Genomic DNA, 17403 nt, shown 5'->3' on the forward strand with positions numbered 1-17403 from the left:
CATTACTTGTTACTATCTGTTGGCACTTCTAGTAAAACATAATGGGGTACTGTTCCCCTTAACCTGGTCAAATTCTAACTCAAGTACATCCAAGTTAAATAAATTCCCTATGATGTTTCCAAATAGATAGAATATTATTCCTCATTTCCTGACTAATGTCATTTAGTGCTATAGTACATTGCAAAACAGTTCTTCCAGTCCAAATTTACAAATAGCTGAAGTCCTGCTCCCCCCGAAGTCAATGGGAGTTTTACAATGGATTTCAGTGGCAGCAGTGCCCTCTGCACTTTGACATCCTTCTAGATGAAAGGCTTGTTTCAATGTAAGATAATATTATTAAGATATGTCTTCTGATGTCTCACAAACCTAACACTACAGTCATAGTCCAATTTCAAAAATAAAACAATAATATTCTGTACTTAATCTGTAGTGCCTTGGTGTAGAAAGATCTCATTGTGCTTTACAAGTAGGTATTACAAGCCCCATTTTACAGATGGGGAAATTCAGGCACAAAGAATGTTAAGTTACTTGCCAAAAGTTACACTGGAAATCTATGGCTGAACCCGGAAAAAGACTCATTTCCCTGATTTTCCAGTTCTGTTTTCAAACACTTGGCCATCCTTCCCATATTTCCACAGACTTCACAAAGGATGAAAGAAAAGATATGCAGTTACCACATAAAGAAGATTACACCGCAGAATGTTATTTGTAAATTCAGTGATAAGAAATAAATTCCAAGAACTTTTAAATGTATTTTAAGAGAAATGAAGTGGGCAGTCATTATATATCTATGAACATATGGAACAAATGTTTCACAAAATTACTTCTTTTTACAATGTACTAGTCAACTGGGCCAGACCCTTAGCTAGAGTAAATTGGAATAGCTCCAGTGAAGTCAATGCACTTTCACCAATTTATGCCAGCTGAGGAGCTGGACCAATTACATCTAATAGTGCTAACTCTTTTAAATGCAGATAGTATATATGATGAACAACATTAGGGTTTGTATACACCTGTAGTCCTCACTTTCAGGAAAATGAATATTTGAATCACAAAACTAAAATGCTGCCAAAAGGACATCTTTCAAATGAATTGAAAAGGAAGAATAATTTTCTTTATTCTAAACGTAATTGGTCGAATAATACATTAAATGCTTCCAATGACAAGAAGTCTTTTAGGTGTCTTCTTCAAATCCAAGAACCAGTTCTTTAAGCAAGGAAAGATTTAACATCAAAATGCTTTCATAAAACCTGACATTCATTTTCGAGAGTACGTAAGATTTATATAAGCATATTCCAAACCACAGATTGTAAAGAAAAGGGGCTGAAGCTTCATTAAAAGGCCTAATTCAGATCTTATTTTCAACAATAAACAATGTATATAAAGAACATCTTCCATATTTTCTGTAGGTACCTCTATGCACAGATAGACACAGTGAATTCTTTTGAATTGTGCCAAATCATGATATCTGTATAACCATTTCAACACGGAAATGCCGATCATGCTTTAACAGCTAAAGACATAGGATCTATTAAATTAGGCAGAAGTAACTGATTAAATCAACTGGGAAAGTCATAGACTTTAATTGAATTGTCAAACAATGACTCATGACATTAATTGAGTTTTTAAATGGCCTTGAATGAACAGGCTTTATTGTGGTCAAATCCCATTTGACTATCTTTACCACCTGGCCCGTATCCACTTCTGTAGTGATTTGATAGCACCTTTGCTTCTGACTTCTATGAACTTCAGAAATCATAACGTTGAATTTGTATCTAACTATATACAAAGAGAACCTCCAATATGAATTACTTTCCTGATGTAAGGTTTCAGAGTAACAGCCGTGTTAGTCTGTATTCGCAAAAAGAAAAGGAGTACTTGTGGCACTTTAGAGACTAACCAATTTATTTGAGCATGAGCTTTCGTGAGCTCACAGTGAGCTGTAGCTCACGAAAGCTCATGCTCAAATAAATTGGTTAGTCTCTAAAGTGCCACAAGTACTCCTTTTCTTTTTCCTGATGTAAGTTTACGTAAGCAAGAACTTATCTTGAGGGGGAAAATCCAACCATTAATTTAAAAAAAACTGTTTTTCTGTCCTTTTTGAGCAGCAATGGATTACGGTATCAATTTATACTAATCCAATTATGCATTTTATTAAATCTGTTGTCCCTCACCATAACAATCAAGTTTCTCTTTAAATTGAAAATTCACAGCAGATCAGATTAGGAATTAGGTTTCCAATATTGTCTTTATCAAGACTCTTCACAGACTTTATGTATCAGCGTATAGAAATCATAACATTTATCAGGGTTTGAAACTGGGAAATGATGTGCTGCTCTGGGGAAGTTGATTTCTAGCTCCATTTATGAAATGGAAATACCACTCTGGGCATGGTTCATGAAAGAATAAAACACATTGAAATTTTTCAGGCATCAGGGCTTTCAAAGAGGGAGCCTAAAAACCATTGTCTACATCTTTCTAACTTCTAAATATTCTGTCAGATTTACATTAAACCAGTTCTTAAACACACAGTGTTTCCTGTTTCTTGAACAGACTTTTTGACCTTCCATAATACTGAAGAGGGTGATAGGAACCAAGTTTCATTTCAGAATGTTTTTCTTGGTTCAAACTACTATGGTACAAAGTTCTTCACTTAGTTGGCAGGATTCGATGACAACTGGTGATTGGTTTTTAAATTAATAAGTACAATTCCTTTTTTTAAAATTTGGAAGTAAATGATTAGTCCAGCAATAAGTATCACATTTCCAGAGAAATGGCATTTCGTTAACATCAAATTGGTCCATAAGCTATATAGAGTAAGTGCAATTTTACTGTAAAACATGCAGTAAATTTCACAATTGTTTGTCTACTCTTGGATATGAGAAACATTTAAAAAATGAATTTAGGAACAGATTTGGATACCCTTCCTTTGAGTAACACATTACTCAAGTAGCTGTCATATCGACTTTGGTAGGGCTACTCCTGGAATAAGGCACTATTCAACATGAGTATGGATAGGAGAATCTGGATGCTTAGTGTTTAACTGTGACAGGTGACTGATTCATAGCTACAGAAACTGAAAGTGTGCTGCTGATCTGCAGATCAATTACATCACAGGGCAGTCGTGATGCAGTCTTATCCCACAAAGCTCTGCCAATACTACAATGGAAAGAGCACCTCTAGAGGATGAGAGGATAATTCTGTTTCCAGGCTAATTCAGTTCTTCCCCCTACCCCTTCTTGAAACTTCATGCTATGATGATAATTAGAGCTAATTGTCATGGTGTTGCCTGAAATGTGGGTATCTGGCCATTCTAGATTGAAGTGAAATTATCAACTCATTTTATATAGGCCAAACAACAACTGGCAGGCTATAATTAACTGTCAGTTACTACCAATGTGGTCTTTCTTCTAACAAGAAAGCTTGAGGTGAAAGTTACAGTATCTAATATCTATTCGCAGTCCTTTCTACTTTAGTACTGGGAAAGGAGTGCCACTTATTAACATTTTAAAAATAAATATCTACAAATACCTGGTATCTCTTTGATAAATCCAGCCTAATGCCAGTCATATTTAGTAATATATAAATATCAGGCCCAATTAATGAGGAAATCCTTTCCCAAAGTCATATTCTTTGTTACTTTTTCATTCAGTTGCAGGTCAGGTTGAGGATTCCACATGCAACTCTCAAAAGAAAAATGAACCTAAATACCAAGCACTGATGTTGTGGCTAGTGTAACCACCACACTACAATGTTGTGGTGAAAGTTGGAAATTCAGGCAAGATGAACACTAATGGTCCATTTGTGACAGTTAGTCCCCAGCCCAAAGGAGGGGTGATGCAAAGTCTCACCATGCCATCATGAGCTTGAGGATGGAGGGATTGTGCCTCACAATAACCCTGCCCAGGTAGCTCAGTGCACTGGGGCGGGGGGGGGGGGAAGGGGACGGGACCGTGCAGCCTGGCCTGCACCACTTTCTAGAACAGTGAGCTTGTTCCCCTAACGCTGGTTGTGATCCAGTAAGGAACTTAAGCATGTGTTTACGTACTTTGATGGATTGTGGCCTCTGTGGTCAATGTGGTTTTTAGAGAGACTTGTCTCCTTTCTGCTTCATTTAAGGTGATTAGTGCCCTGTGGGGTTCAATGAGGGAACAGTCCACGCATTTCCTGAGTGCAGGTACTGGCTCGGGCTCCTGTGCTGGGCACACAAAGGGGAAAAGCCTCCTCCTTCTTTTTGTTCTTTCAGACAACTGTCTAACCAGATCCAATGGCTCGAAGCTGTAGCCAGAAAAAATTAGATTGGAAATAAGATGCAAATTTTTAACAAGTGACAGTACTTAACCACTGGAACAACTTGTCAAGGGGTTGTGGTGGATTCTCCATTACAGGCAATTTTTAAATCACGATGGGATGTTTCTCTAAAAAAGATAGAGGCCTTTGTTATGCAGGAGGTCAGACCAGTTAATCACAGTGTTCCCCTATGGCCTTACAATGGGCAGCATGAATCTTTGCACCCTTCCCTTTCTCACACCACCCCAGTGTAAGAGCCAGGGATAATCTATCATGACCTGTTCTGTATTACAGCACTGTGTGTACTAAAAACAAAGTGTGTATGTTCATTCTGCACCTTTTTTATTGTTTTTACTAAGACATTTCAAGTACCAGACACATATTCTAATAGCATACAATACAGCAGTAATATGTGTTGCATATTTAATAGCATAGGTAATATAGAATGGTGGTTAGTCTGGGTATTACAAAACATGAATCCCAACTTAGATTCAAATAATGATAGAGTATGAAAGATAAAAAGCAGGAGGTACTCAAGTCTACACTGTTTGTTCCATTCCCAGTTAAATGAATCAGAGCTTATATGCTAAAACATAACACATGGAATTTATTACTGTGAAACACAGATGCAAATAGAAAAAAAAATCTACATTTAGTTACTCCTTTGCAAACATGAAATGTTGAACTATTTCAGAATGTTTCCAAAACACCAAGAAGAACTATAGAACACATTAGGGACTAATTACCTGCAAAAAATGTAGTTTGCAAAATTATCTCTCTTTTTGTAGCTGAAGCATTCTTGATAAAAACAAACATAAAAGCCCTGTGTCTGGCCTGAAAACTAATGTAGTATTAAAATTCCTAAAATCCTTCTTTATCTTTCAAGCCTTTCATGCCTACTTCAGCACATTCCAAATGCTGAAAAGATTTGTGCATGTAAAAGCTCTCGCTTGGCACTATTTCTGATTAAATCTATATACAGTAATCACAACTACTGTAAATTAATTATTATAACTCTTAATATTATTATTATTTGTATATATTGAGGTAATACTTCAAATATGCTAGGTGGTTTATAAATGTATAGGAAGACAAAATCCTTGGCCTTAAGACTCAGATTTTTAAAGGTATTTATTCATTGCTGCACTCAGCATTGCAATGCATAACTCAGGGACAGCAATGCAATTTTAAGGTAGTAGAGGACCACAAAATCTACTAAAACCCTTTGACAAGCCATACAGCCTTTTTTTTTTTAATTAAAGATTGAGGCAGATCGCTGCAGGACACAGTCTTTTACTAAAGCTGCTCCTACCTCAGAACCACTCTGCTCACCGCTGCTTCCCTATCACCACAGTCTCAGACTCTCCCCATTGGCTGATTGGGAACTGAGAGCCAATGAGATTCTGACCAGGGTCTCTCCAGTAGTGGGCAGGGCACACCTCTGTCAATGGGGAGGAAATAAGAGCTGGGTGGTGTGGGGATGGAGATGGACCCTGTGTTGATGGGAAGCCTGGGACCTGGGCTCCTCACAAGACAGACAGCCTGTATCCATGGGGAGCGGAGCCAGGGGCCACTCTAGCTATAGGCAAACTAGGTAGCTCTCTAAGGCAGCAAATTGCTGGTAGAAGCTATTTATAGTTTCAATTCTTGACTGACGAAACTGAAATGAGAACAAAATGATAGTTTTACAATTCAGTTACTCATTATAAAGCAGTCTACCAGTATCACTAATACCTTAAATAACAAACTCCTACTTGAGGTCACAAACTGTTAGCAACAATGAATGACCTCAGTTAGGAGTTTTTTGATCATTCAGGTCCTGCAAACACCAACATGAGTTTTAAAAAGTGCTTTTTGCTTCTTGGAGCTTTACAATGTCAGATAACGGAAAGTATTTGTCTGGTGCAGAATATGAAAAACACAAAGCAGAAAAAGATGCTTTTTGTGAGTCACAGAAAGGTTCTATGTTAAAATATATGAAAAATGAATGTTGCTAATACTGGAGATGTGGAGGAAATTTGTGAAAATAAGGAACCAGAACTGCCTGGTGATGAAGTCATTGAAGTAAAAACCACTCTTGGATTGGAGTCGGACAAAGCCTCTTCAGGAAAAGATAGTGATTATATGAGTACTATAAGCAACATCACTAGCGAAAAGAAGACTGATGCTGATCTGATACTGTCCAATGGCCCAAAATAAACTGAAGAGTTGCAGAACAGCTAGTGGCAAAAGGACCCACGCAAGTAAAATCTTTTGAACTTCCCACACTGGAAACAGGAAGTTTGCTCCAAATCACTACAAGCACCATATGTCAACTGGTGGGGCTGTTGCAAGGATCTGGTAACTTTACTCAGTAAGCAGTGGAAGTGTATTTTTTTTTGCTGCAAGATCTTTACTTTGAATGTGATGTCTGGGCTGGCAAGCGATGGCATTTGAAACTGGAAAAAATTATCTGCAGTCATGAAAAATCTCTTGATCACATCTCATTGGTCTAGATGTGGGAAAATGGAAGAAAGATTAAACTGTAATAAGACAGTTGATCAACATCATCAGTGTATAAAAGTCAAAACAGAACACTGGGGCAATGATCTGCACAGAATTATGGCTCATTCTTGGACAATTGCTGTTGAGAACTTGGCTTTTCTGAGCCATTCAGACATGCTGTATTAATCAAGTAATGGAAATTTTGTAAAATTTGTAGAGTTGATGGGCATATTTGATGGCATTGCAAAAGAACATTTGAGAAGAATAACATCAAATAAATCCTATTTTCATTCCCTTGGGGAAAAAAAACTTTCAGAAGAGTTGATTGACCTCTTAGTATCAAAATCAAAGGCAAAATCTTATCCCTGGTGAAGGAGTCAAAATATTACTCAGTCATCTTTGAATGTACACCAGAAATTAGACACATACAACAAATCACTGTGATTGTAAGATAGATTTCCACAAGATGAGGAAAACAAGATGTAAACATGGAAATATAGGGAAACTTCTTAGCTTTTGTGAAACTGAATGATTCAACTGGTGCAGGTATGATGGAAGTTCTTCTCCGTAAGTTAAACAAGATGGGACTATCTCTTGCGGACATGATTACGTCAACAGAATTAATATGAGGGGAAAGAATAGTGGAGTGCAGAAATGGGTGCACAACCTTAACTTGAACATTTTTCATGGCTAGCAATGCCCATTCGCTCAACCTGGTACTGAACAATGCTGCTGGATGTTGTACTGATGCAGAAAGCTTTGGTGGGGTCATTCAGGCAATTTTTGTTTATTTTTCACTGTCAACGTATCAATGGGATATTTTTGGAAATAACAGAAACTCAGGTCTTACAGTGAAACAACTGTCTGGAACAAGCTGGGAAAGCAGAGTCAGAGCATTAAGGTTTCAAGTTTGAGAAGTGCACGATGCATGGCTGTTGTGATGGGGCAAGGCCAGATGGCTATGGAAAAGTAGTGGGAGACAGATATATTAGCTCCAGGCTAAACAAATCCTTGGTACCAGGATAAGTGAAATGGCAGCTGCTCCCAGTCAATTAAGACACTTGGGGCCAATTAAAAACTTTCCAGAAGGCAAGGAGAAGGCTAGGTTGATTGGGACACCTGAAGCCAATCAGGGGCTGGCTGAAACTAGTTAAAAGCCTCCCAGTTAGTCAGGTGGGTGTGCATGTCAGGAGCTGTGGGAGGAAGTTGCGCTGTTGGAGAGGCTGAGTAGTACACACCATATCAGGCACAAGGAAGGAGACCCTGAGGTAAGGGTGAAGTGGAGCCTGAGGAAGTGAGGGCTGCTCTGTGGGAAGTAGCCCAGGGAATTGTACATGTTATGTTTCTAAAAGGTCAGCTACCATAGCTGATACTATTAGGGTCCCTGGGCTGGAGCTCGGAGTAGAGGGTGGGCCCGGGCTCTCCTCCCCCCCATCTTTGCCCCCTGATTAATCACTGAGACTGGGAGACAACAGAGACTGTGCAAGGAAGGATAACTTCTCCTCCCCTCCCTCGCTGGCTTATGATGAAAATGGCTCAGTAGACTGTGACCCTTGTCTCTAGAGAGAGAAGGGTTACGTGGAGGGTCACAGTGAGCCTCTGAGGCACGCGAAATCCACCAGGAAACACGGGACCCATGGAGGCAAGGACAGAGCTTTGTCAGACTAGCCATAGCTGATGATGCAACACGGGTACTTCTTGAAGCAAATCTCGCAAGAAGCAAGATCCATCACTGGACAAATGTTTAATTTCAAATTTCTGTGCAGCTTAGTGGAAGGGCATGATATTTTGTTTGAAATTAACATAGTGAGCAAGACTTTACAAGTGGTAAAACTTGACCTCCATGTCAAGCAATTAAGCAAGCAGTCTACAAGATTTCTGTCAAAACTATTGGTCAAATTGCAGTTTTGCATCTGCAGTTGCTATTGCTTGACAATTAGCAGAATCACTTAACTTACAAGGAAGATTTGAAGAAGAGATCCAAGTCAAAAGCTGAAGGAAAAAGACTCTTTCACTGAGGCTTGCAATGAACCAACTGTCAACCTTGAACAGAGCTCCAAAGTGAACTTCTTTTATTCAGTAGTGATACTGCCATACAGTCAGCTGCGGAATGATTTTCTCAACTTCAAAAACTTAGTAAGTCTTTCAGTGTTTAGTAGAAATTCCTGAACTGCCTTCAAGGAGTCAGGAGACATTATTTGAAAAGTGCACTGTTCTCCAATTCATCCAGACAGATGGTGATTTGAAGGATATATATGCTTCAGAGTTATGAGATAAATTGACAGTGCTTGCTTACAGAGTGGAACATAAGGCTAGTCCTACACAACAGCTGGAATACATCCGCTGCCTGAATAACATGGCATCAGTTTTCCCCAATACATTTATTGCCCTGCGTATTCTTCTGACACTTCACATAACTGTTGCCAGTGCTGAGCGCATCTTCTCAAAACCAAAATTCATAAAACCAAAACTCAAAACCAAAACTCTTATGTGCGATCTTTCGTGTCTCAAATGTGGTTAGTGGGTCTTGAAATAATCTGTCAAACATGTTTTACCCGAAGCACTGGATCTAAATGATGTGGTTAGAGATTTTGCAGTGAAGAAAGCAAAGAAAGTCCTGATCTACTGATTCCCATATGGAACTTCTGACAACCAGGTTAGATGTTCATGTCTTAAGAAACATATTTGCTAGTCTTAAAAGGCAGGGAACACAGGCTCTTCATTACACAATCCCTATAGATTTTCAATTTACTATTGAAACATTCATGTGGACTTTTTTTTTATTTGTTTGTAGCTCCAGGTTAGTCTCATCCAAATAGAAAAAGTAAAATAATGTCTACTGCCAACTGCCCGCAACAAAGACTTATGTGAAGCTGCAAGTACCATACACTCATGTGTCCAAATGCATTTGATTACATTATTTTTAAGGCATGTGTTGCCAGACTTTGCAGTGAATTGATGTTCATGGAAGCTTTTGCGTGGTTTATAGTATTTTGATATTAATTTGATACAACTTGTGTAAGTCTTGCCTCAGTAGAAACGCTGAGATTATGCCTATTGTAGGCATTTTATGGCAAATTCACCTTTCTTAAACAAACGCTGCCAAACTTGTGAGAGTTTTGGCTAGGGCAGCAGATATTCTTGAGCAGCTCCTGAGCAGAGCAGAGGCAGAGACTGGGAGCAGCAGAACCCATAGCATCAAGTCACTATGCCACTCAAATTTACCTCAGCTGCCCCTCTGTTATGCCAGCAGAGAACCAGCTCTGCCATTGTGCCACCCAGCTCTGATTACTGCCTCCCCATTGGTACAGGGGCTCCCAGAGCCTCCCTCACCAGGGGGCAGGGAGGTGGCCACAATCAGATTGGGTGTGGGAGCTGGGAGCCAATGGGAAGGCAGTAATCAGAGCGGGGGGGGGGGCATGAAGCAGATCCCCTCCCCTGCAGCAGTGATAGAGAGATGGTTGATGTTGCACCTCAGTGCATGAGCTCCTGCATCCAGTTAGGGGCTCCACTCCACTTTGCACCCCCTTCAACAACCTTCACTTTAAGCACTATGCCTAGTGTTCATATTTAGGTGGACCTGATTGCTAATTGGGTAGGTTGTGGGCAACCCAGGTCCATCCATAGCTATTCCCTGCTCAGCACTCACCCCAAAGAATAATTTCACCAGCTGCCTCTATGCAGGCCAAACAAAATGATCTGACTAGCTAGAGGAAACCGAACTGATATATGAGCCTAAATATAATTTTCAAAAGTAATTTAAGCACTTAGGATCCTAAATCCCATTGACTTGCAATGGAATTTTGGCCTCCCTGAGTGCCTAAATCACTTTTGAAAGTGACATTTAAGCTTCTAAATTAGTTAGGCATTGCAACACTGAGTAGAGCAATGCCTAACTACCTTTAAAAATCTGGGTTTAAGAGCTTACATTCTAATGATAGTCGTGGCACAACTAATAGGCTTCAGGGATTGGAACAGCAGGCAATGTTTACAAAAATATCGTCACTGTTACTTAGATATTATACGTGTTTCCCCAACACATACAAAACTCACTCTCTCCCCACAAACCTTCTAGACTCCACTTCTAGAGCAAAGTACAGTCACAACTACTCCAGCCTCTTCACCCTCCCACTCCAACCCTTAAATGAAGTCTCTGATTCACTACTGTGTCAAAAATACACATGTGTATTTTATGTTTCTAAAAAAGTTGACTTTATGGACAGAGCTAAATCTTATTGCTGCTTACATTAACTTTTATTTTGCTTATATCAATGAGCTACAATATTACGCTTCTATGAAGAAGCTAAACATAATTCTCTTTATATAGTTATAGGCCAAATGTTAGTTTACAAACATATTATTTTAAATAATATCGATATTGTGACAGAAATTAACAAACTATGAAATTCATAGTGAAAGAAGAAACCTAGCACCTGTTCTTCAAACCAGGCACAATGGGATGCATTTTAGCAAAAGATGCATTGTTTTGCTTCAACAGCATATAACATATGGTTCATTTCACTCAAATCTGAATTTCTTAACTTATGGTTTCTCAAATGGAGGGCCAAATTCTACCCTTGTACTTTCATGAAAACTGCCATTGAGTGAGAGAGTTCACGTCTGAAATGCATAAAATATTTGCAAACAGCAACTTTTCGATTTTAACTCTATAGAACACTGCACACAAAAAGTAACATTAAAAGAGCATTTAATATATTAAGGTTACAAAATCAAGCATTCAAAAGTTAGGAAATGCCAGAATTAAGGTTGCCTGTGTAACCTTAATTTGGCCTCTTTGTGCATATGCATTATGATGCAGTTTTTAATTACATGATTCCATACTATTTTTTCCACAGGACCTCTGCCTCATCCAATGCACAGAATGGACAATGCTCACTTAATGAACAGCTACTCGATATTGTCCTAGTTGTTCAATGTTTGACCACATGCCTTATTTCCTATACACTATTCAAACCTTGGTCTGAATACAGAATTATTACTTTCCTCACGGTTTTTTTTTTATGCTGCTCATCACTATAGTATGTGGGTGCTTCACAAACAGTTTATGTTCACAACACCTGTGTGAGGGGTATTGTTATTCCCACTTTACAGATGGGAAACTGAGGCAGAGAGAAATTAAGGTCAAAAGTTTCCATTAATTTTGGGTGTCCAATTTAAAATGCCTAGGACCTGATTTTTCAGAGTACTTAGCATGATATAGCATTGTTCAGAGCACAGTTACTGCTGTGAGCACTCTGCACTTCTATAAATCACACCCAAAGCATCAAGCTGGGAACCCAGAAAATGAGGAACACACAATTAGTGGTCACTTGTGAAAGTTTTGGTTTAAGTGACTTGTCTAGCATCATACAGGAATTCTGGCCGAGAGTGGGATTTAATCTAGTTCTTTAGGACAGCATTCAACTGCTTTAACTGTCAGCCTGTCTTTGCTCTTCCTTCAATCCCCTGCCTTATAATATGCTAAATTTGAGAGGACTTTCACAAGAACAGTAAAAGGAACATCCCTGACACAAAGGCCACTCCAATGCCAAATTGAAAGTCCCTGTTGCAAAGCCCAGGGACACTAAAACTCCCTAAAGAAAAGATCACTAGTATTACTTTTAATATTTGGAAAATGAAATATTTTTGTCTAGCCTCATTCTTAGAAAGGGCTGAACCTCTCTGCCGAAACTTTCCAAAAGAATTCAGTCTAAGACAGGCACCTGGCTTGGAATATTTCAGCCTAAATCATTCAAGTTTAGCAAAGTTACAAGCAACTGAAAACAGGGTCTTATAACGGGACATGTAAAGCAATCCTAATAATGAGGGGTGCTACCAGAGCCATTTATAACAGGGAAAGACAACTCCACACGAAAAAGGTCTGGTTATGGTGAAACTGTGGTCATCCAAATTCTCTTGTTAATTTTAAAGGAACTAGCTCTGCCAATAATGACAGAACTTGTAATTGGTATTGTTTATTATTGCAGCATCATTTGTAACCCTATAATAATGGTAGGGTCAGACTTTCCTTTGCAAACCGCAAATGTGGGGTTTAGGTCCTGATTCAGCAAAGCATCTGAACGCCTGAAATATATGAGGGTTAAATATGTGTCTATAGCAAAGCATGTGCTTAAGTGCTTTGCTGAATAGGGATGGAATGGTGAACAGGGGTCTGCCTGTGTGCACAGCAGTGCATTTCTGATGCTAGATTCTTCTGCCTTTACTGACATCGTCACTCTACAAGTGACAGTAAGACTTTATGTAGACTAGGGAAGAAGGTGTTTAGCTAAAATGGATTGTGACGGGTTGCATCACAGAAACCCCTTTGGGATTACCTTTGAGCCCATTTTCCCTGCCAGCTTAGGACTTCAGTCCCTTGCCTTGTTTGAGCCAGACACGCTTGCCTGCTGCAAACACAGAGCCAAGTCTGAACCACGTCCCCCACAAGCTGCAGGTTTAACTGAAAACAGCTTAAGAAGTGCTCCTGTCTCCAGCACTCAGATACCCAGCTCCCAATGGGGTCCAAACCCCTAATAAATCCGTTTTACTCTGTATAAAGCTTATACAGGGTAAACTCATAAATTGTTCGCCCTCTGTAACACCAATAGAGAGAGATGCACAGCTGTTTGCTCCCCCACGAATTAATACTTGCTCTGGGTTAATTAATAAGTAAAAAATGATTTTATTAAACACAAAAAGTAGGATTTAAGTGGTTCCAAATAATAACAGACAGAACAAAGTAAATTACCTAGCAAAATAAAATAAAACACGCAAGTCTAAGCCTAATACAGTAGAAAACTGAATATAGATAAAATCTCACCCTCAGAGATGTTTCAGTAAGCTTCTTTCACAGACTGGATGCCTTCCTACTCTGGGCCCAATCCTTTCCCCAGTACTGTCCTTGTTCCAGCTCAGGTGGTAGCTAGGGGATTTCTCATGACTGCAGCCCCCTTTGTTCTGTTCCACCCCCTTATATATCTTTTGCACAAGGCAGGAATCCTTTGTACCTCTCTGGCTTTCCACTCCACCTCCTAAATGGAAAAGCACCAGGTTTAAGATGGATTCCAGTACTAGGTGACAAGGTCACATCTTCTGTGAGACCCCAAGCCTTCATTCTTCCTGTCCTGACTCACAGGAAGGCTTACAAGTAAATAGAGCCATCTACAGTCAGTTGTCCTGGTTAATGGGAGCCATCAAGTTTCCAAACCACCATTAATGGCCCACACTTTGCATAATTACAATAGGAACTCAGAGTTATATTTCATATTTCTAGTTTCAGATACAATAGTGATACAGTCATACAAATAGGATGAATATATGCAGAAGAATATAATCTTTGCACAGATATGTGACATGGCATATCTAACATAAAACATATTCCAGTTATGTCATATTTACACTCATAAGCATACTTCTATAAAGCATTATGGGGTGCAACGTCACATGGCTATTTGTAACAGGTGTCCAGTGTGAGGTAATATATTTCTATTGCAAATTAATTTACTTGAAAGCCCATGGATGTTAAGAAAATAGCTAAGTGGCTAAAGGATCCTCCTTATATTGTAAAAATAGTGTTCAAATCCTATGGAAATCACATTTTTATGAAAGAAGTATATGCATTTTGTCTCCATTTTCAACTGATCACTACACTATAACATTGAATTATTTTGATCGTAAAATGTTGTCTTTAACAAAAACATAAAACAACTTTCTATTCACCAAGAAAACAAAAAAAGTATGTACGCTATTAAATCTAACGGTAAAAAAAGAGTCATGTAGATGGTAGATAAGCCAGAAAATAGTCTTTATCTCAAATCTGCGCCCTTAAATTCACAAGGTTATTAATTTTGTGCTTTTAGTTCTCCTTATATTTCCACTATATTTCCACTATGTTCAAGGAACAACAGTGGAGCTTTGGTGTAGAAAATTTAACAACTTACAAATTTACATAGGAGACAGTAAAAAACTACCCATGTAGCTTAGAGGATACATTATCTGGTACATAAATCAAAGCAATATTCCCAAGTATGGTATCAGTTGCCACCATGTAAATGAGGAGTAACTCTGATAGTAAAGTTACACAGATGTAAAAGCCCAGTAAGATCAGAATCAGACCCATGAGTTCTAATATACAAAAGGGCATGATTTTAACAACATTTCTTTATCAACTTGATTTTTAACAAGTGAAATATTTTGGAACATATTTTAATTACTCCTGGGAGGCATTTACACGGTCCTTTTCATTGCCAGCACATATTTCCCTCTTCCCACCAGCTTGCAATATTCTGTTTATAGATCCTCATGACCACTCCAGACAAAAATCAGACACAAAATCAGAGCACCCTATGCTGAGTGAAGTTGCATTCCTGCAATGCAATCCACCAGCACAAGATCCTGGTCCTGCACATATATAGTAGACAACTTATAACTTTCAACGGCTGCCTTTATATGGCTGATTGCTGTGATTATTCTCTCTACATCGGCACTGGTTCACTCTAGACAAGTAGGTGGGGACAGAGTCTCTGCTGCAGTTTCCATTGTCTGTCAGGAAGCTTGTTATGGCTCCCTGATTTTTTGCCCCCGCTCCAGCCCCACCATGAGTTTGAACAGCCTGGGGGCTACTCTAAATGGCATCAGCTGGCTATGGTCTTAGGGTTCATATGACAGCTGGGTGTTGCCAAAGTGCAATGTGCTCCAGCCACTCCCCCGTTCTCCCCTTTCCCACCCCAACATGCACAGTGCCCCTGAATTATAGGAAGGGAGGTGTAGGAGACAGCTATTCCAGCTCTGTGCCTACTGGGGACTCCCCCATAACACAGGTATCCTCAATCGGTGATTTAGAGGAAGTTTCCACTCCCTTTGGCTGTCTGAATGGTGCAAAGTGAGCAGAAGCAGATCCTCTGCCCAACGCTGTCAGTGGAGAAAGCCTGATTAGAAAGGGGTTAGTGATTTAAATAGTATTTTTAAACAAAACATATTTAGGATTAGCATAGCTCCTCCTCTTATAGTCAGAACTCCCATATGTAGATTTATGAACGTGCCACATTTAGTCAATGTTTGTCTTGTGTTATTTCACTATTTAAATGGCTAAGCTGTCCTAAATGTAGCTATTGTATCATAGAATCATAGAATATCAGGGTTGGAAGGGACCTCAGGAGGTCATCTAGTCCAACCCCCTGCTCAAAGCAGGACCAATCCCCAACTAAAACATCCCAGACAGGGCTTTGTCAAGCCTGACCTTAAAAACTTCTAAGGAACAAGATTCCACCACCTCCCTAGGTAACGCATTCCAGTGTTTCACCACCCTCCTAGTGAAAAAGTTTTTCCTAATATCCAACCTAAACCTCCCCCACTGCAACTTGAGACCATTACTCCTCATTCTGTCATCTGCTACCACTGAGAACAGTCTAGATCCATCCTCTTTGGAACCCCCTTTCAGGTAGTTGAAAGCAGCTATCAAATCCCTCTTCATTCTTCTCTTCTGTAGACTAAACAATCCCAGTTCCCTCAGCCTCTCCTCAGAAGTCATGTGTTCTAGTCCCTTAATCATTTTTGTTGCCCTCCGCTGGACGCTTTCCAGTTTTTCCACATCCTTCTTGTAGTGTGGGGCCCAAAACTGGACACAGTACTCCAGATGAGGCCTCACCAATGTCGAATAGAGGGGAATGATCACGTCCCTCGATCTGCTGGCAATGCCCCTACTTATACATCCCAAAATGCCATTGGCCTTCTTGGCAACAAGGGCACACTGTTGACTCATATCCAGCTTCTCGTCCACTGTAACCCCTAGGTCCTTTTCTGCAGAACAGCTGCCAAGCCATTCGGTCCCTAGTCTGTAGCGGTGCATGGGATTCTTCCGTCCTAAGTGCACTTGTCCTTGTTGAACCTCATCAGATTTCTTTTGGCCCAATCCTCTAATTTGTCTAGGGCCCTCTGTACCCTATCCCTACCCTCCAGAGTATCTACCTCTCCTCCCAGTTTAGTGTCATCTGCAAACTTGCTGAGGGTGCAATCCACACCATCCTCCAGATCATTAATGAAGATATTGAACAAAACCGACCCCAGGACCGACCCTTGGGGCACTCCACTTGATACCGGCTGCCAACTAGACATGGAGCCATTGATCACTACCCGTTGAGCCCGACAATCTAGCCAGCTTTCTATCCACCTTAGAGTCCATTCATCCAGCCCATACTTCTTTAACTTGCTGGCAAGAATACTGTGGGAGACCGTGTCAAAAGCTTTGCTAAAGTCAAGGAACAACACGTCCACTGCTTTCCCCTCATCCACAGACCCAGTTATCTCATCACAGAAGGCAATTAAATTAGTCAGGCATGACTTGCCCTTGGTGAATCCATGCTGACTGTTCCTGATCACTTTCTTCTCCTCTAAGTGCTTCAGAATTGATTCCCTGAGGAGCTGCTCCATGCTTTTTCCAGGGATTGAGGTGAGGCTGACTGGCCTGTAGTTCCCCGGATTCCTCCTTCTTCCCTTTTTTAAAGATGGGCACTACATTCGCCTTTTTCCAGTCGTCCGGGACCTCCCCCAATCACCATGAGTTTTCAAAGATAACAGCCAATGGCTCTGCAATCGCATCCGCCAACTCCTTTAGCACTCTCGGATGCAGCG

The sequence above is a fragment of the Lepidochelys kempii genome, chromosome 1, assembly GCF_965140265.1.
Source record: "Lepidochelys kempii isolate rLepKem1 chromosome 1, rLepKem1.hap2, whole genome shotgun sequence".
Classification (NCBI taxonomy): Eukaryota; Metazoa; Chordata; order Testudines; family Cheloniidae; genus Lepidochelys; species Lepidochelys kempii.